Source organism: Triticum urartu, chromosome 2 (assembly GCF_003073215.2).
Source record: "Triticum urartu cultivar G1812 chromosome 2, Tu2.1, whole genome shotgun sequence".
NCBI lineage: Eukaryota > Viridiplantae > Streptophyta > Magnoliopsida > Poales > Poaceae > Triticum > Triticum urartu.
Window position 1 is genome coordinate 592,074,139 of NC_053023.1, and position 20,722 is coordinate 592,094,860.

Below are 20,722 nucleotides of genomic sequence, written 5' to 3' on the forward strand. Positions count from 1 at the left end.
CATTGTTGCACGGCGGCAAGGTGCCACGCCAAGGGCGGCTAGGGTCTGTCCAGGCAATCCAGAGCCATCTCAGTCTCAAGGCGCGACTGAAACACTCAAGATTGTCAAACGCTCAAGGTGTACAGACCGTTGGCCAGTTCACCTTGCAGCTGGCTCCAGTGATCTCCTCCTCCTGCTTCCACAAGAATTTCCTCCTACACTTATCGATGTCTTTCAGTAGCTTCTTGGGGATCCGCAGAACTGTGAGTGCAAAAGTTGGCATGGCACTAAGCACGCATCTAACAAGAATCCTCCGGCTAGCTATAGGTAGCAGCCTGCCTTTCCATCCCGCTAGTCTAGCCTTAAGCCTATCTACGATGAATTGTAGGTGTACTAGCCTTAATCTAGAAGTGGTGTTAGGGAGGCCTAAGTAGGTGGCTGGGAAGGTGCCTATTGCACCTCCAAAATTTTGAAGCACTTCCTCGAGGTCGACGTTGTCGCATCTAATTGGCAGGGCTGATGACTTTGCGGGGTTTATATGGAGGCCCGTGGATTCACCGAAGCTACGTAGAATATCTAGAAGTGCATCAATCTCCTGCTGTATTGGGTTTGCGAAAATGACAGCATCGTCAGCGTATAAACTGACTCTAAGCTTGAGCTCTCTGCCGGGGAGGGGGCAAGGAGCTGTCGATGCATGGCCTCTTCTAAGAGATGATGGAGCGGGTCGATCGCCAAGATGAATAGGAAGGGCGATAGGGGGTCTCCCTGCTGGAGTCCTCGGCGGTGGATGATCTTGCGGCCCGGCGAGCCGTTGAGGAGGAAGGATGAGGATGAGGTGACGAGAAGTAGAGCGATCCAGTCTCTCCACCGGGCACTAAACCCCAACTTTTGCATCAGCTCAAGGATATACTCCCATGACACATTGTCAAAAGCTTTGGCAATGTCTAACTTAAGTAGTAGTGCAGGGGTCTTTTTTCTATGGAGAGCTTTGACGCAATTCTGGACGTACAGGAAGCTATCGTGGATGCATTTGGTGCGAAGGAAGGCCGACTGAGCTGGGGAGACGAGGGTGTGTATGACCGTGGCCAGCCTCATCGATAGCACTTTGGAGATAAGCTTGGCGATGGAGTGGATCAGACTAATGGGCCTATAATCACTAATGGTGGATGCCCCGTCTTTTTTTGGTAGGAGAGCTACAAGGGCCGTGTTGAGTATGGCGAAGTTTCTGCCAGCAAGATTGTAGAACTGAGAGAAGGCCGCCATGATGTCGCTTTTGATCAGCGCCCAACAGGATCTGAAGAAGCTGCCAGAGAAGCCATCCGGCCCTGGAGATCGCTCAGCCGGGGAGGACTTGATCGCGAGCCACACTTCTTCTTCAGTGAAAGGATTGTCGAGACCACCATCGTGGATTTGTGGCAGTTGTAGTGCGGTCCAATTGATGGTGGCACTCCGCGGCGCCGTCGAGCCTAGCAAGGAGTGGAAATGATCATGGATCATTTTCTCCTTGTCCTCCTGTGCAGTGACTACCCCAGCTGGCCCGTGCAGCGCATGGATGAAGTTTTTCCGGGCTCTGGAGCTGATCTTCGCCTGAAAGAAGGCAGTCGGTGCATCGCCAGCCCGAAGCCAAGTTATTCGGGACGCCTGCCTTTTTCGGGCCCTCTCTACTGCAGCCAGGCCTAGAATTCGCAGCTTGAGGGCTTTTTGTAGATGGAATTCATCATTAGAGAGGGGCCTAGTTTCCTGTGCTATGTCTAATCTCAGGACTATTTTCGAAGCAAGGTGTAGCTGGAGGCGTGCGTCACTGAACATTGACTTGCTCCAAATCTTCAGATCCTTGGCCACTCGAGTCATCTTAGTGTTAAGTCTTGCAAAGGCGCAGCGCTCCGTCGTGGGTCGATTCCAAGCCCTGTCTACTGTTTCATGGAAGTGTGGGTGCCGAGGCCAGAAGGACTCAAATCTGAATCTTGCCCACTGTCGAGGAGCTGCCGCCGCGGCAAGCAGTAGTGGGCAGTGGTCGGAACAAGAGGTGGACGCTGCATGCAGCAAGTGTGCTGGAAAAAGGCTTTCCCAAGCAATCGTGCAGAAGAACTTGTCAATACTCACTAGGGTTGGGTTTCTCCGCTCGTTGCTCCAAGTGAAGCGGCGATTTTTGCATTTGATTTCTCGTAGGCCCCCTGCATCAATGGCCGCTCTAAACTTGCCAATGATCCTACGATTGATGTTGCTATTGTTTTTGTCTCTAGCCTCATATATAATGTTGAAATCACCATTAATCAACCAGGCCTCTCCTGGCTGGGGAGCCACCCTAGCGATTTCGGCCAGGAAAACATCCTTGTGTGTTTCATCTGCTGGCCCGTAAACCGTTGTCAGTCAGAAAAAGTCCTGGGCTTCGATGATACTAACTTTAGCCGTGATGGAGAACTGGCCTATCGCGTGGGTTTGAACAGAGACAGTGTTGGAGTTCCAGAAGATGGCGACTCCTCCTCGTGTTCCCATGGCAGGTAGCACGGCGCAATCATCTAATCTACTCCCTCCAATTTCCTTTGCTATCGCTGGCGACCAGTTCTCGATTTTTGTCTCCTGGAGACATAGAATAGCTAGCCTATGCGTGTTCACAGCTTCGCAAACTACAGAGCGACGGGCCGGCGTGTTTAAACCTCTAACATTCCAGCTCATTATAGGGCAGGGTGTGCTATCCATTTGCAGAAGGAGGAGCGCTCATGGGATGAACTACAGATGTAGCGTGCACATAAAACCATCGACGACTGGGAATCACTGAAGGGAAAGACGAGTACACCATCCAACTATCCTGGGGTTGCCGGCGGCCACCAATAGGCCCAAAACCCCGCCGGCAGACACTAAACCTCCTACTGCAGCTACTGTTACAGGGTTGCAGACACATAACTAAAGTTAACACCATCAGGCACGGGCCTGGCCGTCGTCGACGGGGGATACTAGTGGAGTCTACTGGCATGGTGCAGCGGATGGCCCTGGGGCCTCATCGTCTTGGGCCCCTGCAATGACCTTGAGAGCGCGAGCGTCGAGGCGGGTGAGCTTGGCAATGGCAGTGATGTCGGTGTCTGAGAGCGGCTCGTCAAAACAGCGGATAAGAGCTTCGGCCGCCTGGGCTGTCATCTTCTCCTTGGGGCCAAGGATCCCCAGCCCGTGCACAATGCGTAGCGTGGCCCTTTGCGAGACCGGCACCGTTGAGGGGTTGCTGGCCTGCCTAGCACTCTGCCTGGTCGGCTTCGGGGTGTTTCGAGCCCTAGCTGGCGTCTTGTTTCGGGCCGGCGGCTTGCCGATCACCGCACTGCGTAGGGGGGTGAAGAGGGGCTGTGTCTCCGGCACTTCTTCTTCACCAAGCAGCTGCAGCTCCATGACCTTCTGGGTGACCTCACCCAGCTGCAACTCGTGCGTGCGTGCCACCTGGGGGGTGTGGCAAGCAAGGGAGAGAGCAGGCCCCAGGTCCAGGGATTCATCAGTGCCCTCGCCGTCTTCCTGGGTGAAGGTTAGCGGTCTGTCGAGCTTGGCAGCAATGATCTTGTCGATCTTTGAGGCTTGGTTGTCGGTTCGGGGCGGGGGCGTGAGGGTCTTCTTTGCGCCTTCAAAGAAATCAGCCACCGGGTCCGCTTCGGGGGCCGGCGCTGGAGGCGGGGCAAGCTTGCGTGGCGGAGCGGACAGGGAGACGCCATTTGAGGCCCCCTCCCCCGCTCTGGACGGCTTGAGCCCTACTGGCTCCTTGCTCCTGGTCTTGGATGGGCGGGCCGGCGCGCCGGGCTGCACCACCTCGCTGCGCCTAGCAGGGGCGTGTGGCATCTCTTTGTCAAGGCACAAGTGCCTGCCACGAGGCGCGCCCTGGCGGTGGCGGGAGATGGGAGTGCGGCTGCGCTGGCGGTCCCGGGGCGCCGGGGCGGCCGCTGGAGCAGGATCCCTAGCGCGTCCCATGCCCAGTAGCGTGTCCTTCCATGATCGCCGCCGGTACCCAGGGTCATCTCCGTCATGATTGCGGCGGGCGCCACCCGAAGACATGTCCCGGCAGCCCCCCGTCGCCGCACGGGGCTGCGAGCGCATGGACAACGCAGGCTCCGGGGCGCGTCGGCCGTCCTCCACCCGCGGCGTCCATACGCCAGGCTCGACACGGGGGTACGGGCGCTCGTCAGGCTCATCATCGTCGGAGGGAATGCCGCTCTGGGGGGAGCGGGACGACCGCGGCGAGAGCGGTGTCCAGTCCTCGACACGATCAAGGTGGAGCAGGAGATCGTACTGCAGCAGTTCGGGGGGTGGCGCCACCGCGCAGCTCGGGGGGAGTAGCCCAGCATCTCGTCGACGCGGCCCGCCCCCCTGGCGTGCTTCCAGATGGTGCGCCTGGTGGGGATGTGGGCAGTGTCCCAGCACCAGACCCAGCAGGCGAAGAGCTTGGTGTCGGCGCGCTCGTGCGTGCGGCTGTCTAGGCGATCCACGATCACCTTGTCCCCGATGGCCTCCACCGCACCCTCCAGCGACCAGAGGGTCATGGGCAGCTTCTCAATCACCACGCGCACGCGCAACATCCACTTGAGGCGAACGGCATGGGCGTCCTCCCGCCATGGCTCGAGCAGGAACGGCACCCCGTCCACCGACAGTGAGCCACGCTGCATGACGAGGTCCTTGTGGGCAGGCATGGTGAGGAAGACGAAGAAGTCCTCGGGGTCATGGTTGGTGACGCGTAGCAGGTGGGGTGGGATCTTGAACTCCTTCTCGAGCGCGCGGCCAATGGAGTGGGGGCTGGCCGCGTGCGCGGTAGCGCCTACCGCCGTGACCACCACGGCGTGCTGGTGGAGGAGGAACGCCTGGTGCTCCAGCGCCGGGGAGGAGGCGATGACCTTGTGGCTGTTACGCGGCCGGCGAGAGTGGTCGATGAGGGCCGCAGGCTCCATGGGCGCGTCGCCGGCGACCGGAAGGGCCGGCCACTGGTGCGCGGGCGGGGGGAAGGTGAGGCGCTCGTGCACTGATCGATGGGAAGCAGAGCCGCCCCTACCCTAGTTTCGTGGATTTTGTGGGCATTCACGGCCGTAGTGGCCTTGCAGCTTGCAGATAATGCAGCGGAGAGGGTCTCTGCAGTCTACTCTACGATGGCGGGGGCTGAGGCAACGAAGACAGAGGCCTTTGAATCTGTTTAAGAAGGCATCTCTACCCGGCGACGGGCGGTGGCCGGGGCGGGGGTGAGGCCGTTTGCCCTGCAGGCGCGCCCCAGAAGCCACCGGATCGAAGCCAGCCTTCCTATTCTTACGGGATTTGTAGATCGACCAACCCTCATCAATGGCATCAGAGGCTGGATTTGGCAAAGGGGAGTCACATACCACAATGGATTTGAGTCGAGGCCGCTCGCAGGGAGGAGGAACGGCACAGTCCGCCGGTCCAAAGGTCTCCGCATCCAGATCCATGCCAGATCCGCGCGGGAAGCGAGGCGGGCTCCTGAGAATCCGCGGCGACGGGGTCGATGGGGTCTCCGGCACCCCCGACGGACCGCAGGGGACGGCCAAGGGCGTCGCCGGCACCTCGGACGGACCACTGGGCGAGGCCAGGACCTCCCCCCCAGCCGGAGAGCTCCATTGAAGGCTCGCAGCTGGCGAGGCCGGGGCAGGCTTAGGGGGGCAGCACGGCATGGCCTGCCGCGAGCGCCCGGAGGGGCGGTGGACGGAGTTAAAGCGGCGTTGAGGGGTGGCCGCCGCGGCCGGAGTGGCCAACGGCGCGGGAGAGAGGGGAAAACGTGGGAGCCGCTCGCACTTCTAGCCTTGCTGTTGGAAGATCCTTGCATGAACTGAACCATGCTACTATGAAATCAGAGAGCAGACAATGTAGATTTAATTTTTAGTTAAAGTATAGTAGCTACTAGCTACTGTATTATGCAATGCGAGCAGATTGTAAAATATGCAAACCCCTAATGTATACTAGGAAGTGTTTGTTCATTAGTATGGCAACATGTGTCATAGTGTCTAGGACCCGCCGGTGATCAGCTGATCCACTCTTTAGTTTTCCACCTTTTACTTTTAGCGTTTAATTTTGTTGGCCTTTTCTACGGATTTTCAATACTTCCGTTCTTTATATGTTCAAATGGTAAAGGAGGTAAAATGCACATGTATTTCCTTGATGCAGATCTCTGTGATTTATATATGTGCTCACGAGGACATTCCCGTTGCATCTGAATTGACAAGTTGAAAGAATCTGGTCTTTTTGTGCTTGCCTACAAAACTGTCAGATCTTATATTTGTTCGCCAAACAAAAAAAACGACTGATGGTTGATTGTCTCAACCATGAACGAACATTTCTGGATTGTAGAACAAAGAGGTGCTTTATTTTCCTTTTCTATTATCTACATGTTTGTCTGTACATTTGCACTTTTCCTCGAGCGTATTGGTTTCTAATACCATTTTTAAGCCCCGTGGAACCTTCGACCAGTAAAAAAATGTTCGAAGAAACTTGCTCTGAGCTCTGTGTGATCAGGTTTATGTGTTTCTATTGTACAGTGTCCCGGGCAAAAGGATCAAGTGTTGGCAGGTGGGCATCGGGAGTCCAGGTGGTTGGCTTCAGCCTTTGAGGTGCTGCCGGCTAGCGGCGCCGCTTCTGAGCGTCTCCTCATCTCACTCCCGTGGCACCTTCGACTGGTAAGATTTCCCCTTCTCTCTCTCTGACCGTCCGATCGATTTTTGTTTATTAATCTTTCTTATCCATAATGATTATCCCTCTTTGTTGTCTGCAGGTGGTCATGCTGGTTTTCTCTTCCGGTTGATTGTTAGCCCCCTACAAGAGTTGTCACAATATGAAAAGGCTCCAAAAGGTGTCACAGTCAGGAATCTTTTTTCCAGACAGCCGGTGATGATCAGGTAACCAAACCATATCACGGGCTGTGTGTTTGTGTGGTCCGGCAAAGTAATGCTCTTCTTTTGTGGTATGTGGAAAGTAATGTTCTACTTGTTATTCTTTTTTCCAGACAGCCGGTGAAGTCATGTTTGCCAATGTCACCCAAAAATACACTAATTATTTTCCATCCAGAGCTCATTTCCATGCCTACTCTGGAGTATTTTCATACGGATAAGAGGGCCACAATACTCCAATTGGTCGGACTTTGTCAAGGCGGCAGGAATAGAAGAATAACTACTCAGATAAGGATCTTTGCCTTCAAGATTATAAGGGGAAATTATTGCTCACTGTCCATATGCTTTAGAAGGAAATCACAAGTGTATTCTTTATACAAAACCATTATGTGGTCATCTATATTACGAACTATTCTCACCAGATTCATATGGAATGGCACTCATGGAGGCAGTTGAACCAAAGCTATCTATCAGTATGCCTAACTATGGCTTAGTAGTTTTAGTGCATCCACAGCCACTTTTGGCTTTTTCTCTCTTATGTTCCTGCTTGTACTACTGAACATAATGTCAACTAATAAGCTTTTGTATTGCATTGAACTCAATGTTGCCTTACTTGTGGGCCTGGTTAGTTTTTATAATCTCATAACTTTGTTAAACTCGATGATGTTACACTTTTGAAATGTTTATTCTTTTCCATGAACCAGCAAATCGTTTCCTGTTACATGTGCTAAACTTGCTTTCCTACTAATGCATCATGCGATTTGATCTTCTACTATTTGGCCATATCGGTTGGACCGGCACCCTCGCGCCAATGCGCGTTGCCGATCTAGTCAGAAATTAACGTGTGTGGAAGAAGCGCCCGCTTGCACTATCCACGTAGGATCAACTACCAAACAAAAAAGGTACGCATAAGTGTTAAGGATTAATTAAATCCTAATAATCAATGCTTAGGTCGGTTGTTTAGTTTAGCAACCGCCAGTTACCGACTATGTAATTACCGCCTCTGTACATGGGTATAAATACCCTATTCTTCAGTCAATGCAGTTACTGTTCAATCCATTCGTTCCTCTCTCTCTTTTTCTTCTTTACACGTTATCAGCACGATAGTGTCTAGTGATGATAATATCACAATCATTATAGGGCTGGTATCCCAGGAGCCCGAATGGAAAACCTTACCGATCCATATAACATTGAAGTTCTTCCTGGTCAAGTGCAAGAGACCCGTATTCGGGGACATATGACTACTATCTCTAAAGTTCTTCGTGCTGGACCATAAGAGGATTGCAGCCAAGGATATAAAGTGCTCATCTACGGCTGTATGTGTCATAATCTCTACTGATGACAGTATCATGATAATTATAGGGTTTGTATCCCAGGAACCCAATGAAAAAACCTATTGATCCATATTACATTAAAGCTCTTCATGGTCAAGTGCAAGAGATCCATATTCGGGGTACATATGGTGATGTACCAGACACATTGGTTCAAAGTGCTATAAAGATCCAATTGAAACGCAGAAAGCATTTAAAGTCCTTCGTGATCAAGCGCTTAAGCACCGGTCATGTTGAATCAAAGTCCTTCGTGACCGGGCATTTAAGCTGCGTACCATTGACCTACAAAGGCCCAATTGAAACACCAAAAACAAATATATCAAAGTGATATGGCAAAAATCTTGCTAAAATCCTTCAGTTTCGAGGTAAAAAGACTATTGGACTTTCTCAGTTGCTTTGTAATGTATTTGTGATAGTATTTTTTCTGTTTGTAGCCAGCAAGTTTGCTGCTACTAGGTTGTGGTTAGTAGTGCATTGCTTCTGATAGTGTGCTTGGTGTAAATACTTGAAGTACTAATGTGCCCACTATTGTTGTTTCATGATGCTCAACTGAATAATGTCGGCTGTTTGACAGCAATGTGTCTATTTTTGCTGCCGTATATTATGTGATTCAGTTTGCACAAACAGTTTCTATGGCAAATGAATTGTTTTTGGTAAAATAAAATAAATTGGTAGCAACAGCATAATATGAACAACAGCAACCATAAGTAGATTTTGCCGAAATGAACATCAAAGGTTCAATTTGAGTTGCACTTGTACTGAAATAAGTACCGTGGCTAACTTTACACATCCTCATAACATTTCTGAAATTACATATTCACTACTTGGCCACAAAAATGAACCTAATTTCTGACAACAAAAGAACACCTACAACACCAATTTCATCTTTCGAAACAGCACAACAAAAGAAAGCCTACAACATCTTTCGTAACGCCAATTTCATCTTCCAACAACAAAATGAACATTCTTATCGAGCACGAAATTCTCTCATGGCCTGAAAGGCCACACTTAGTACACTTTGGGACTTTCCTTTGTGTCTTTGTTAGACCTCCCTTTGAGGGGTATCATGATGCGATTTGGCCCCTACCCTCTGCAAATAGAACAAAACTTTGATCTTCCCTTGCTGACATTCTCATAACCTAGCTTTGCTCTTGCGTTCATTGGCCTACTTCGACCCCTCTTGCGTGGTACTACATTCATTGAGCTTGATAGAATAGTTGCTCCTGGTATGACAGGCATATCTTGGTCATGCGGTTCAGTTGCGACCTCATCTTGTAACCCAAGCCACCCTACAACCATCAGCCACCAATAGGTTTCCTATAACAATTTCTACACATATGATTTCACGAGTCAAAGACCCTGCATATTTCGGAGTTGTTAACAATAATGCAAAGAAAAATAATCCTGGAAAATATTGTCAGAATGTGCACATCACTCTGATGTGGGTTTAGAAGTACTTGCTTTGCACACAACAAAGAAAGTTTGCTCCAAAGAATATCGATTTTCTCCAAAGAGTAAACCTTTTAGCATAAATAAATGATGTCTCTGGAAAATGTATTACTTTACATGTCAATTATGAAAATTAGTAACCGACAATGCTAAAAAAATTGGAATATAAGTTTGACTGAAAACAAGCAGTTGCTAGCGATTATATATTTGACTGAACACAAACGCCTCGTTGAATGATTACTGGGCACAATTAGAAATTTGAATCATGTACTGTTTGCCATCCTCGACAACCCCATACTATGTACAATTAATATTTATGATCACCGATAAGCGACATATTTTGTAACATCATGGGCTCATGCTATAAAAATTCGTATGTTGCTGCCGATGGTTTTGAAATCTATCGAACTACTCCGCAATAACAACAATCAGCTCCAAAGAATCAAACTTTTGACAGCAATAACTGATCACTATATCAAATTTCCTTGCTATAGATGTCAATGCCCATGGTCAATTTCAATTGACAGTGCTGAATTAATCTTCAGACCACTATTTTACTGAAAACACTTGCCTAGTCGAATCATTCCTCCACTCAATTGTTGTTTACTGTACAAGTCAATGCCCACTATAATTTCCAACTGAGAAAGCTTATAAAATTCAGGCCCAGACTACTATTTTACTGCAAGCACACGCCCAGTTCAATCGTTTTAGGAGTGCGACAGAGAGATAATACCTTCCCAACCACGGAGTTGGAAGGCCAGAAGTCTGGCGTGGCCTCCGGAACTTCAGATTCTGCGTCGCTAGCAGATTTCTCTCCATCTTGGCTTGAGGACAAAGAAGCGACGTGTAGGAACACTTGCCGCCGTCTTCCTCCTCTGGCGATCTCCGACCTGGGACGTACTCCAAGGGTTATGAACAAAAGCTGTCCACGGACACCGCACGAGAGATTGTAGGCTTTGCCCGATCTGCGTAATTTCTCATGGCCTTCTCCAAAGCACTTTTCCTTCCCAATAATGAGGCGCGGTGGTCGGGTATCTTGCCGAGTCAGACTCTACATATATTTGAGATGTTAACCGCAATTGGAATGAAAACAAATCTTTCTAATATAATTAAAATGTGCTCATCACTCTGACTTTGATTCATAAGTAGCTGCAGTGTTTTGAATACCGTATGCGTAGATATATGTAACAACTAATGCTCCAAAATAATTAACCGTGTAGCATTAATAGGTATGCTGCTCATAAAAATGTCTTAATGCACATGCCGATGCCAATATCGACGGTATAAATGCCTGCAAAAAAGGCGGCAAAGTCTGACCATAAAATGTACTATAACCAAGAGCGGAGTTTATGATTCCTTGACACAAATCGAAAATTGTATCATATACTGCACCCCAAATAGACATGTTTATGATCGCTGATCATAACGGGAGGTCTTGTAACATCAACCGACAACTCCTCAATAACAAAAATTCTGCTCCAAAATAAACAAACTTTTGACTGCAATCAACTGAACATGATAAAAAAAATCTCATGTTCATGTCAATGTCCATGATAAAGATTGAACTGGTGATGCTTCCCTAATGTTGGCCCAGAAAATTATTTTACGTGTACAACACGGGTCTAGATGTCCACGTTCATTAATCCCAAAACTAGAAACAGAACACGTTACTGGCCGTTCTAATTTCGGCCTGCCCAGAATCCTCAAATCTTCATCAAGCCAAAAACTTTATTGAAAAAACAGGACTAGTTCCCTGAAAGTTGTATTCACAGAGGGAGGATCGATTGAGCTAGTACCTTTGAGGCCACAGAGTTGGAGTGCGTTGCGATTCAGATGGGGGTTCTCTGTAACTGTCGGTGTTGTCAATATCTGGGACATGAACTTGAGATGCAGAACTTGAGGAAGGAGAATCGGTAACGCCATATGTCCCTCTGCCCCCACACTCGTCGTCCTCCTCCCCTTCCTCTAGCAATGCCAGATCTGGGACGCCCTCATGGACATGGCAAGATTCAGATTTGAGGAATTTGCCGGAGAAGACAAAGAAAGAAACAGAGGATCTTGTGAAACCTGAATAGGAGATCCGTGAATGACTCCCCACCGAGATTCATTGGTGAATCATGAAGAAATCTTGAGATCCAGGCGCGGCGATGGGGAGGACGTGGTTCTGCCGGTCGATGCAGCTGCAGCTACGTCGAATTTTGAATTGCATCCGGCTTGGGTGGATGGGGCAGCCTGGTCACGGGGTAGTGGACGGGGAGGTAGGCGAGTACGCTAGGCGCGAGCGTAGGTAGGATGCCAGATACGATAGGACGTGTATTCACTTCGTATGGCGCTCAGAAAACTGAAATAGCCGAATCCGGATAGGGCCATGTGGGCCAGGCTAGCGCCAATCCACAAGGTGCAGCGACGGCTCCGATACTGGTTGCACGCGCAACCAGTTAGGAAATGCCTTATTCGCTTTCCGCCGGGGAAGCTCCCTCGCTTGTGGGCGGTGGCGAGGGAGGAGGAGGAGGACGGGGAGAGGAGGCCGTTGAGGTGTGCCGGGAGGGAGCCGCTGCTGCCCCGCCGCCGCCGCCGTTCCGGTCCAGCACGGACAGCCACGCCTTCCTCCAGCCGGCCATTGTGCCTGGTCAGCGATCGCCGATCACTCGCTCACTCACTCCAGTGCTCTACTGGTCAGTGTGACGGTTAGCAACTGCCGGCAGGAGTGGATCTCGATGGGCAGGCTCAGAGTTTATGGAGAAAAGTCCGCTATGGACCAGTTGGGCCCAAATCCACGCGGACCGTTGCCGTCAGCCGGGTCTAGCCCACAAATATCCCGACCCACCTGGTCCCTCGCTTCCTAGGGTTCGTTCGCCGCCCGCAATGGCCCACCCAGCCCGCGTGTATATAGATGATCGTACCGATGAATGTCGCATCGCATCGCCATTCCAACTGACCAGGCGCCTGCCTCCGCCACCTTTGCGAGGTGTCCACCATGGCCTGCGGCGGCGGCGGCGGCATTTTCAGCCTGGCGCTGGGCTACGTCGTCAACGAGTTCTTCGTCCAGGGCCTCGCCAACAAGTAATGCTCGACCCCCCCCCCCTCCAAAAGAATGAGACCAACCGAAAGGCTAACCCTCGTTGGCATTTTTATAAGAGAAACTCCACGAGCACCGCGCATCTGAGCCAGGACTCGAACTCGGGTGAGCTGGCACAGGGTGCAGCAAGCTCTTACATACATGCTACCAGGGGCGGAGCCAGCCCAGCGAGACGCCCCGGGCCCCAGGCTTGCTACACTGCCGCTACAGTGTCAAACAGTGCCTGAGAAGCTACAATCAAAAAGGAATTCCTCCCCACGCCCGGGGCCCAGGCCCCCCCGGCCTGGGTCCTGGATCCGCCACTGCATGCTACTGTTATTGATTTGTTCGAGCATGTACTAGGAATAAGGTCAAATTTTTATTTTGGAGTGCACGTAGTTGACGGTGATGAGCCTTTACAGACCTGTAATGATTCTTGGGAGCATGATCGCTTGATTCAAAGACCATCTAAGGGACTGAGTCGTTATAGTAAACCAATGGGGCAGAGTTGAGGTGTCATGTGAATTCTGTTTCCTGAGCTATTGGCTTTGATAGTCTAGTTATGTTTGATTTGTCTCGTTGAAACTGACGTAGGAATGGCAACAGTGATGAGTTCTTACAGACCTGTAATGATTCTTGCGGAAATGATCGCACAGTTCAAAGAACATTTAAGGGACTGAGTTGTTATGCAACGTTTGCATTACATTTGTGTGCTGTGTTTCATTTCCTATTTGCCCAACAGTTACTTTATGTGTTTGTGTCCTTTCTCTTGTCTGACTATGAGCTGGTATTCAGTTTGATTTTTCATGGCAACAATGACTCAATGAGAGTATTAGCAGACTTGTAATTATTCTTACGGGAATAATCAGAAGATTCAAATCACATCCAAGGGATTGAGTTGTAATGGAGAATTTGCACTAGTTTTCTGGTATAGTACGTGTTGTTCTTTGTCTGACTATATTTAAGGTTGTGTTGCCCCCTTCAACAAAATCAGTATTTCGCTCACATCTGATAGCCTTGATCGCACCCTTTATCTGGACAATGAACACATTATTGTGTTCCCCATTGTTGAAGGAAACTGTCTGAATTGTTACGGAGGACGGTTTAGATTTATATTTGGTCTCGTTCGTCGTAACTGGCATTTGTTTGCCTTGCCGACTACCCAAATTTGAGTCCATCTATCACATTATCTTATTGGTTTGGTGTTTTAGTTTGTTTGTTGGGCCGATGATTAAACTAAACTAATAGACAAGCATATGTCTCAACTCTCTTCATGTGGAAAGCATAATTATTATTTTTTTGGCGGTGCTACGGCGGGCTTACGCCAGCCTGAACCATTTTCATTATATATAAGAGAAAGATACAAGACATCAGTTACAACAGAAAGCACAAGAAAGAACAGAAGAACCAGAAAAGAACTACGACAAGAAGCCAACACCAAGAACTTAGCACCCAACACCAGTAGTTGGACCGAGATGAGCGGAAGCAAGCTTTATTGAATCAATTGAAAGGAGATCCGTCACCGAGAAGACATAGAGAAGAAGTTGCCGGCTGCCCTGCGATCACACTGCACCTTGAAGAGCTAGGAAGTCGCAACCACCGTCGAAGGGCATCCCACTGCCTAGCCACGTCGTGACAAAGAGCCACAGACCGTGCCGAAGGGCAGTGTTCCACCGAGACAGGCCCTGCACCTCCTCTAGGCCACACCACGGCCACCATCAAAAACAGAGAGAACCAAAGCACTATGCCAGGCAACAAAGCCTCGGACACCGTCGAAGGGCACCGAACACCGAGACCTCATCGTCGCCACGAGCCCCCAAGAGATAGGCCAACCATCAGCACCGAGGTGACCAAGGGATTGGTCGCCGCCACAGATCACTTCCATCGCCACCACCCTGCACACCAACAACCCAACAAACACTCCAATCCAGACATCAAGCTGCCAACCGCGGATCCGTGGCCCCCAAAAACAACGCCCCCAAGGGGGAGAAACGACATCGAGATGCCGTCGTCGTCCGATCCAGAGATGGATCTGAGGCTTTCGCCCGGGGCACACGATTAAGAGGGTACAGTAGCTTCTCGATGACGCCTTCAAGAAGGGAAACGGCGCCCGAAGGCGTCGCCGTCATCGTTGCCGACAAGATCGACATAGGCTTTCGCCTAAAGCATCCCGTTCCCGTCATCTTCGTTGAGGCTGGCCGATGTGCCCAGCAGCCCGAGACCTCCCCGCCCTCTTACCAGTCCACGGCAAGCGTCCCCACTAGGAGTAGCATGAGGCTCCGTTGACACAGAAGCTCACCTCGAGCACCTGCACAACCAGAGTCAGGTCGTTGTCGGCTGCCACCTGCATTCAAGCCCTTGCCGTCATCCACACCCCACCACCACCGTAGTCAAACTCTGTCGACGGCATCCAACGCCGACCCCCTGGTCGTGGCCACGAACGTCAGTTGGCCGGGGGAGTTCAGGAAAAGCAGATCTGGGCGCGAAGAGCATCCCAGACCGGCTAGACTACATCCCCGCACAACCACGTAGCATGTGCGCGCACACCACGCCGCCCAACACCTCTGCCCTTCGCCACCTGCAGGCCGGCGCCGCGCCTGACCGGCTCGCTGGATCCAGATCCAGGTCACCAGGTCCATCGGCCGCCACGCTGCCGCTGCACAGCCGCCCGCCACCGCCTCGCATCCAGCACCCTGAGGCAGCCCGCGCCGGATGAGACCGCCGCCGGCAGAGGGCCTCGCATCGCCGAGCCCTGCTTCCTGGATGAGAGAGACGCCCCGCTGCCGCCGTCCCTGGGTCCAGCGCGAGCTTTGCCAGCGGAAGCCTTTGGCGGCAGCGAGACGGGAAGGGGCGAGGGGGAGGGGTGGTGGCGGCGCTAGGTTTTTGCCCCCGAGTCGCCAGAGCTAGGCGACGCGGGGGGGGGGGGGATTCCCGTCGGAAAACATAACTATCAATGAGGTCAAACTCTGTTTTTCTTTGTACTTCCTTTTATCGGTCTGCAAGTTCGGGTGATGATCACAAGTTCATAGTTCAAATGGCCAAACTGTGATTATTTGAACAAAACAGTCTTCCGCTCCTAGCTGATGAGCTTTGTCTGCCTGTTCAATTTTGATTGAATTTGTATTTGAGAAATCATAACCTAGCAAGTTAAATTATTTTAACTCGACCAAGGATACTGAAGAGGACATGCTATGTGAACAATTCCATGCGAGCTGTGCCACATAGCCAAGGATTTCATTTGGATGAGTTGCCTTGCTACTTCTGATGCATATAAAGACGAGTTGGTGTAAGCAATGAATTTTCAAGAGGATGATGATTTCATATTTGTCGCCCTAGTCTTAGGGTCCGCTTCGATGTATCTGTGCTGATTGACATACTTCTGAATCTGACTCTGTAAATGAATATTTTGATATTTATTTTTAAAATTGTGATTGCCTTATTAGCTCCTCATTAACTGGTGTGGGTTTGTGTTCTGTACTTTGGATGAGGCGGAGCTTGTTTGAGTTTTTCTTTCTTGTGATCTTATTAAATTTTACTCTAATGTTCAGGAACCAAACTCTTGCATGCCTTATGAAGTATTTTTATCTGCTTTGTTTAGATACCATAGTTTCTTTGTTCTTGATTTCTGTTTATTTTTTTAACTGCCTGGTTGTGCTGTTGTTTCTGAGTAAGGTGTTTTTTTTTATCTTTTTTATTTACATACCACTCCTCTCTTGAACAAATCCACACCTGCTATCTAGCAGTGAGTGGGAATAAGACGAGCTGTGGCACTTTGTCAATAATTTATTTGGCTGAACTGCTTTAAACTTCTGCTGCTTTTAACGATTGTACTAAAGATGCTTTAGTGTCAGCATTGAATATCCAAGAGGATGATGATTTCATATTTGTCGCCCCAGTCTTAGGGTCCGCTTTGGTGTACCTGTGCTGATTGACTTTTGAATCTGACTCTGTAAATGAAATTTTTCATATTCCTTCAATATCGTGATTACTTTATGTCCTCATAAGCTGGTATGTGTTTGTGTCTGCTTTGGTCTTCTCCCACTTGAAGATGGCAATGATTAGCTTGAGAAGCTCAGTTATGATGAGCCCCAGGAGGAATGTTTCACTGGTTATCAGATGAAAGGATATAACAATGATGCCATGCCAGTAGAACACAAATGTATATCTCGTGGCATACAATTCAAAAGTTGGCTTTTACAGGGCCATGGAGCTTGTTGAGATTTTCTTGTGTCATCTTGTTATATTTTACTCTGATGTCAAGGAAGCACTCTTAGCTTTGTTTAGCCACCTTAATTTCCCTTGATATCCGTTAGTTTTATTTTACTTGCCTTGCTGTTTGTTCTGAGTAGGATGATTTTTTTACTGTGTAGCCGTGCCTTCCAGAGGTTTGCTGTGAGGACCAACAAGACTTTCGAGAATCTCTCTAGAGGTAATGTTGCTCATTTAATGTTTCACCAATTTCGGTTGAATATCAGTCTGAGAATTTCTTGGCAGAACATTCGCATCACTGTTTTCTATAGTGAATTTGTATATGAAGTCATTTTCTTTGTGATAGGATATTTGTATACTAAATTAATTTCATTTTTCTGTTATATAAAGAGGCAATACGACATACTCCCTCTGTAAAGAAATATAAGCGCGTTTAGATCACTACTTTCGACACGTTTGGTTCAGGACTGGTAACGTTTTCAGATGTGTAATCAGGATGCAGTGTATTAGGCTGGAGATTGGAGTTGGAGAGAATAATTGTTGCCTTGATTACCTCAGATACAAAGTACAACACTTATACAAGGAAGGAGAGCACTCATGCCCTACAAAATAGGCACGCAAGCCCTGGCATGGTGCGATCCACAATTACAGGAGAGTTACAACAATAATCCCGTTACACATGATGTACAAATGTCTAACACCCCCCCTCAGCCGGAACTCCGTTGGCAAGGACGTTGAGGCTGCTCCCGAAGTCATGAAAGACCGGTGACGGCAGTCCCTTGGTGAAGAGATCAGCAAACTGAGAAGAAGAGGGTCCAAATTTTCCTTTTAGCAATCCTTACATTAGAAGTGGCGCGTCTCGTGATTAAATCACGAATTACAAATAGTTGAAAAAGCTTTATTGCTATCTCTAGAGGTAATCCACATTGATGTAATGAAAGCGAAGGACCCACAACAATGACAGAACGCCCCGAGTAATCGACCCGTTTCCCAAGCAGAGTCTCGCGAAACCTTCCCTCTTTACCTTCAATTACATCTGAAAGTGATTTGTATACTTTATTGTGACCATCCCTCGTCGGTTGCCCGCGGGACCCACTATCAAGAAGCATGGAGGACCCGGACTTCGCCAAGTGCCACGCGATCTCGGACGAAGTGTAGGTCTATCTCAACATGTTTAGTGCGTTGATGCTGAACGGGATTACATGCAAGGTAAGAGGCACTGATGTTATCACAATAAACCACTGTGGCACGCCGAGGAGGATGTTTGAGCTCATGAAGAAGTTGACGGAGCCAACAAGCCTTGGCCACACAATTAGCCACGCCACGGTACTCGGCTTCGGCGCTGGAGCGAGAAACAGTGGGCTGTCTCTTGGAGGACCACGAAATGAGGTTGGACCCAAGAAACACACAAAACCCTGAGGTCGAGCGGCGCGTGTCCGGGCACCCGGCCCAGTCGGCGTCAGTGTAGGAAACAAGATCATGCGAAGAGGAGCGATAGAACTGAAGGCCATAGTGGGAGGTGCCTTGCAAGTATCGTAGTATCCTCTTGATGAGCTGCATGTGGGTGTCCCGCGGCTCATGCATGAACAAACACATCTGTTGGACAGCATAAGCAATGTCCGGACGTGTGAGGGTAAGATATTGAAGCGCGCCGGCAAGACTACGATAGTGAGTAGGGTTGGAAAGAACAGAGTCGGCGGTGGAAGATACTTTGGAGCTAGTATCAATGGGGGTGGACACCGGTTTGCAATTTAACATCTTTGCTCTCTCTAGAATCTCCAAGGCATATTGTTGTTGACAAAGGAAAAGACCAGAAGCATTGGGGGTCACATTGATGCCAAGAAAGTGGTGTAGAGCACCTAAATCAGACATAGAGAATTCGGATTTGAGAGACCGAATGAGGAGCTCTAGGGTGGTGGTGGAGTTGGCAGTGAGAATAATATCGTCGACATAAACCAACAAGTATGCAATGGTGGAACCACGGTGGAGAATAAAAAGTGAGGTGTCACTTTTGGAAGCACAAAAACCAAGAGAGAGCAAAAAGGACCGAAAGCGAAGAAACCATGTACGTGGTGCTTGTTTAAGACCATAGAGGGACTTCCGAAGAAGACACACATGGTTCGGAAAGGATTTGTCGACAAAGCCCGCCGGTTGAGAGCAATACACCGTTTCATGGAGATCACCATGCAAGAAGGCATTCTTGACATCAAGTTAATGGATGGGCCATGCTTGCGAGGTGGCAATACTGAGCACAACACGGATAGTAGCGGGTTTGACCACCGGGCTGAAGGTTTCATCATAGTCCACACCCTCACGTTGGGAGAAGCCACGCACCACCCAACGTGCTTTATAGCGTGCCAAAGAACCGTCCATGTTGAACTTGTGGCGAAAGATCCATTTCCCCGTGACCACATTGACACCTGCAGGCTTAGGCACCAAAGACCAAGTAGAGTTGTTCATTAAAGCGTTAAATTCATCTACCATAGCTTGTTGCCAATGAGGATCCTTGAGAGCAGTCTTGTAGGTAGGAGGAATTGGGGAGATAGCCGGTGAGGTAGAATCTACAAGGAAGAGGCGCTTGGGCATGCAAAAACCTGACTTGGCACGGGTGGACATGGAATGGTTATTTTTGGTAGGAGCTATGGGAATGGCACGCGGTGGAAGGCGTGGAAGCGGCATGGTTGGCGGTGCGGAAGACGAGGAGGATCTGGTGGGGCTCGCAGGAGAGGGGACCGGGCCGACAGGCGCGGAAGGCGAGGAAGATTCGCTGCGGGTGGATGGTTCGCTGCTGCGTGTGGGCGCAGGCTCGGAGGTGGATGGCGTCAGGGGGGAACCGGGCATAGTGCACGGGCCAGGGGAGGTGGAAGCGGGCGCGCGGTTGGCTGGGGAACGCGTGGCGGCAGCGGATGGGGTGGGAGAGTCGCGACGCGGCGTGTGGGGCGGGGGGTGCATGATCCGAGTGGATCAGATGGGGCCCGGGCGCGGCTGGCGGGGGGAGATCTGTTTCGGGATCCGCGGTGACAGGGCTGGTAGGTGAGATCCGCATGCTGGGATTGTCTGTGGACGTGGGTGTTTGTGACATGCATGTGGGTGGCATATATGGAAATACCGTTTCGTCGAAAATAACGTGCCGGGAAACTATAACACGGCGAGAGGTGAGATCGTAACAACGATATCCCTTGTGTTCGAGGGGGTAGCCCAAGAAAATACACCGAGACGAGCATGGGGATAGTTTGTGGTCGGTGGTGGCATATAGGTTTGAAAAACACAAACAATCAAACACACGGAGATGATCATACGAGGGATGGGAGCCGTGGAGAAGGTAGTATGGCGTATAGTCATTGATGGCACAGGAGGGCCTTCGGTTGAGAAGGTATGTGGCTGTGTGTAATGCTTCTACCCAGAATGGTGGTGTGAGGTGGGCTTGGAAAAGAAGGGAGCGGACGATATCATTGGTAGTGCGGATGAGTCGTTCGGATTTTCCATTTTGAGGCGAAGTGTGTGGGCAGGAGAAACGGTAGGCAATGCCGTTGGAGGAGAAGAAGGCACGAAGGGAAGAGTTGATGAACTCACCGCCATTGTCACATTGCATGCTTTTAATCACTACGCCGAATTGTGTATGAACAAATGTAAAGAAACGTTGGAGAACGGTGGACGTGTCAAGTTTGTTACGTAAGGGAAACGACCAGGAGAAGTGAGTGTAATCGTCAAGAACAATTAAGTAGTATTGAAACCCAGAAAAGCTTACAACAGGCGAGGTCCACAAGTCGCAATGAATTAAATCAAAGGGAGCATAAGATTTATTTAGAGAGGAAGGGAAAGGAAGCCTAGGTTGTCTACCC

The 20,722-nt window shown here is 49.8% G+C and overlaps 5 non-coding genes and 1 pseudogene across 5 annotated transcripts; all 6 read left to right on the forward strand.

Moving 5' to 3' along the window:
• Positions 1 to 13,069: 13,069 nt before the first annotated feature.
• On the forward strand, positions 13,070 to 13,157 carry LOC125541824. Its single transcript, XR_007297671.1, has one exon. It is a non-coding gene; the product is annotated as a small nucleolar RNA SNORD25 (small nucleolar RNA).
• A 112-nt stretch (positions 13,158 to 13,269) lies between these two features.
• Positions 13,270 to 13,357, forward strand: LOC125541822. The gene has a single exon (XR_007297669.1). It is a non-coding gene; the product is annotated as a small nucleolar RNA SNORD25 (small nucleolar RNA).
• A 122-nt stretch (positions 13,358 to 13,479) lies between these two features.
• On the forward strand, positions 13,480 to 13,574 carry LOC125541829 (annotated as a pseudogene).
• A 2,096-nt stretch (positions 13,575 to 15,670) lies between these two features.
• Positions 15,671 to 15,763, forward strand: LOC125541883. Its single transcript, XR_007297723.1, has one exon. It is a non-coding gene; the product is annotated as a small nucleolar RNA snR60/Z15/Z230/Z193/J17 (small nucleolar RNA).
• Positions 15,764 to 15,976: 213 nt separating this feature from the next.
• Positions 15,977 to 16,063, forward strand: LOC125541973. Its single transcript, XR_007297762.1, has one exon. It is a non-coding gene; the product is annotated as a small nucleolar RNA U31b (small nucleolar RNA).
• Positions 16,064 to 16,536: 473 nt separating this feature from the next.
• Positions 16,537 to 16,619, forward strand: LOC125541970. The gene has a single exon (XR_007297758.1). It is a non-coding gene; the product is annotated as a small nucleolar RNA U31b (small nucleolar RNA).
• Positions 16,620 to 20,722: the final 4,103 nt, after the last annotated feature.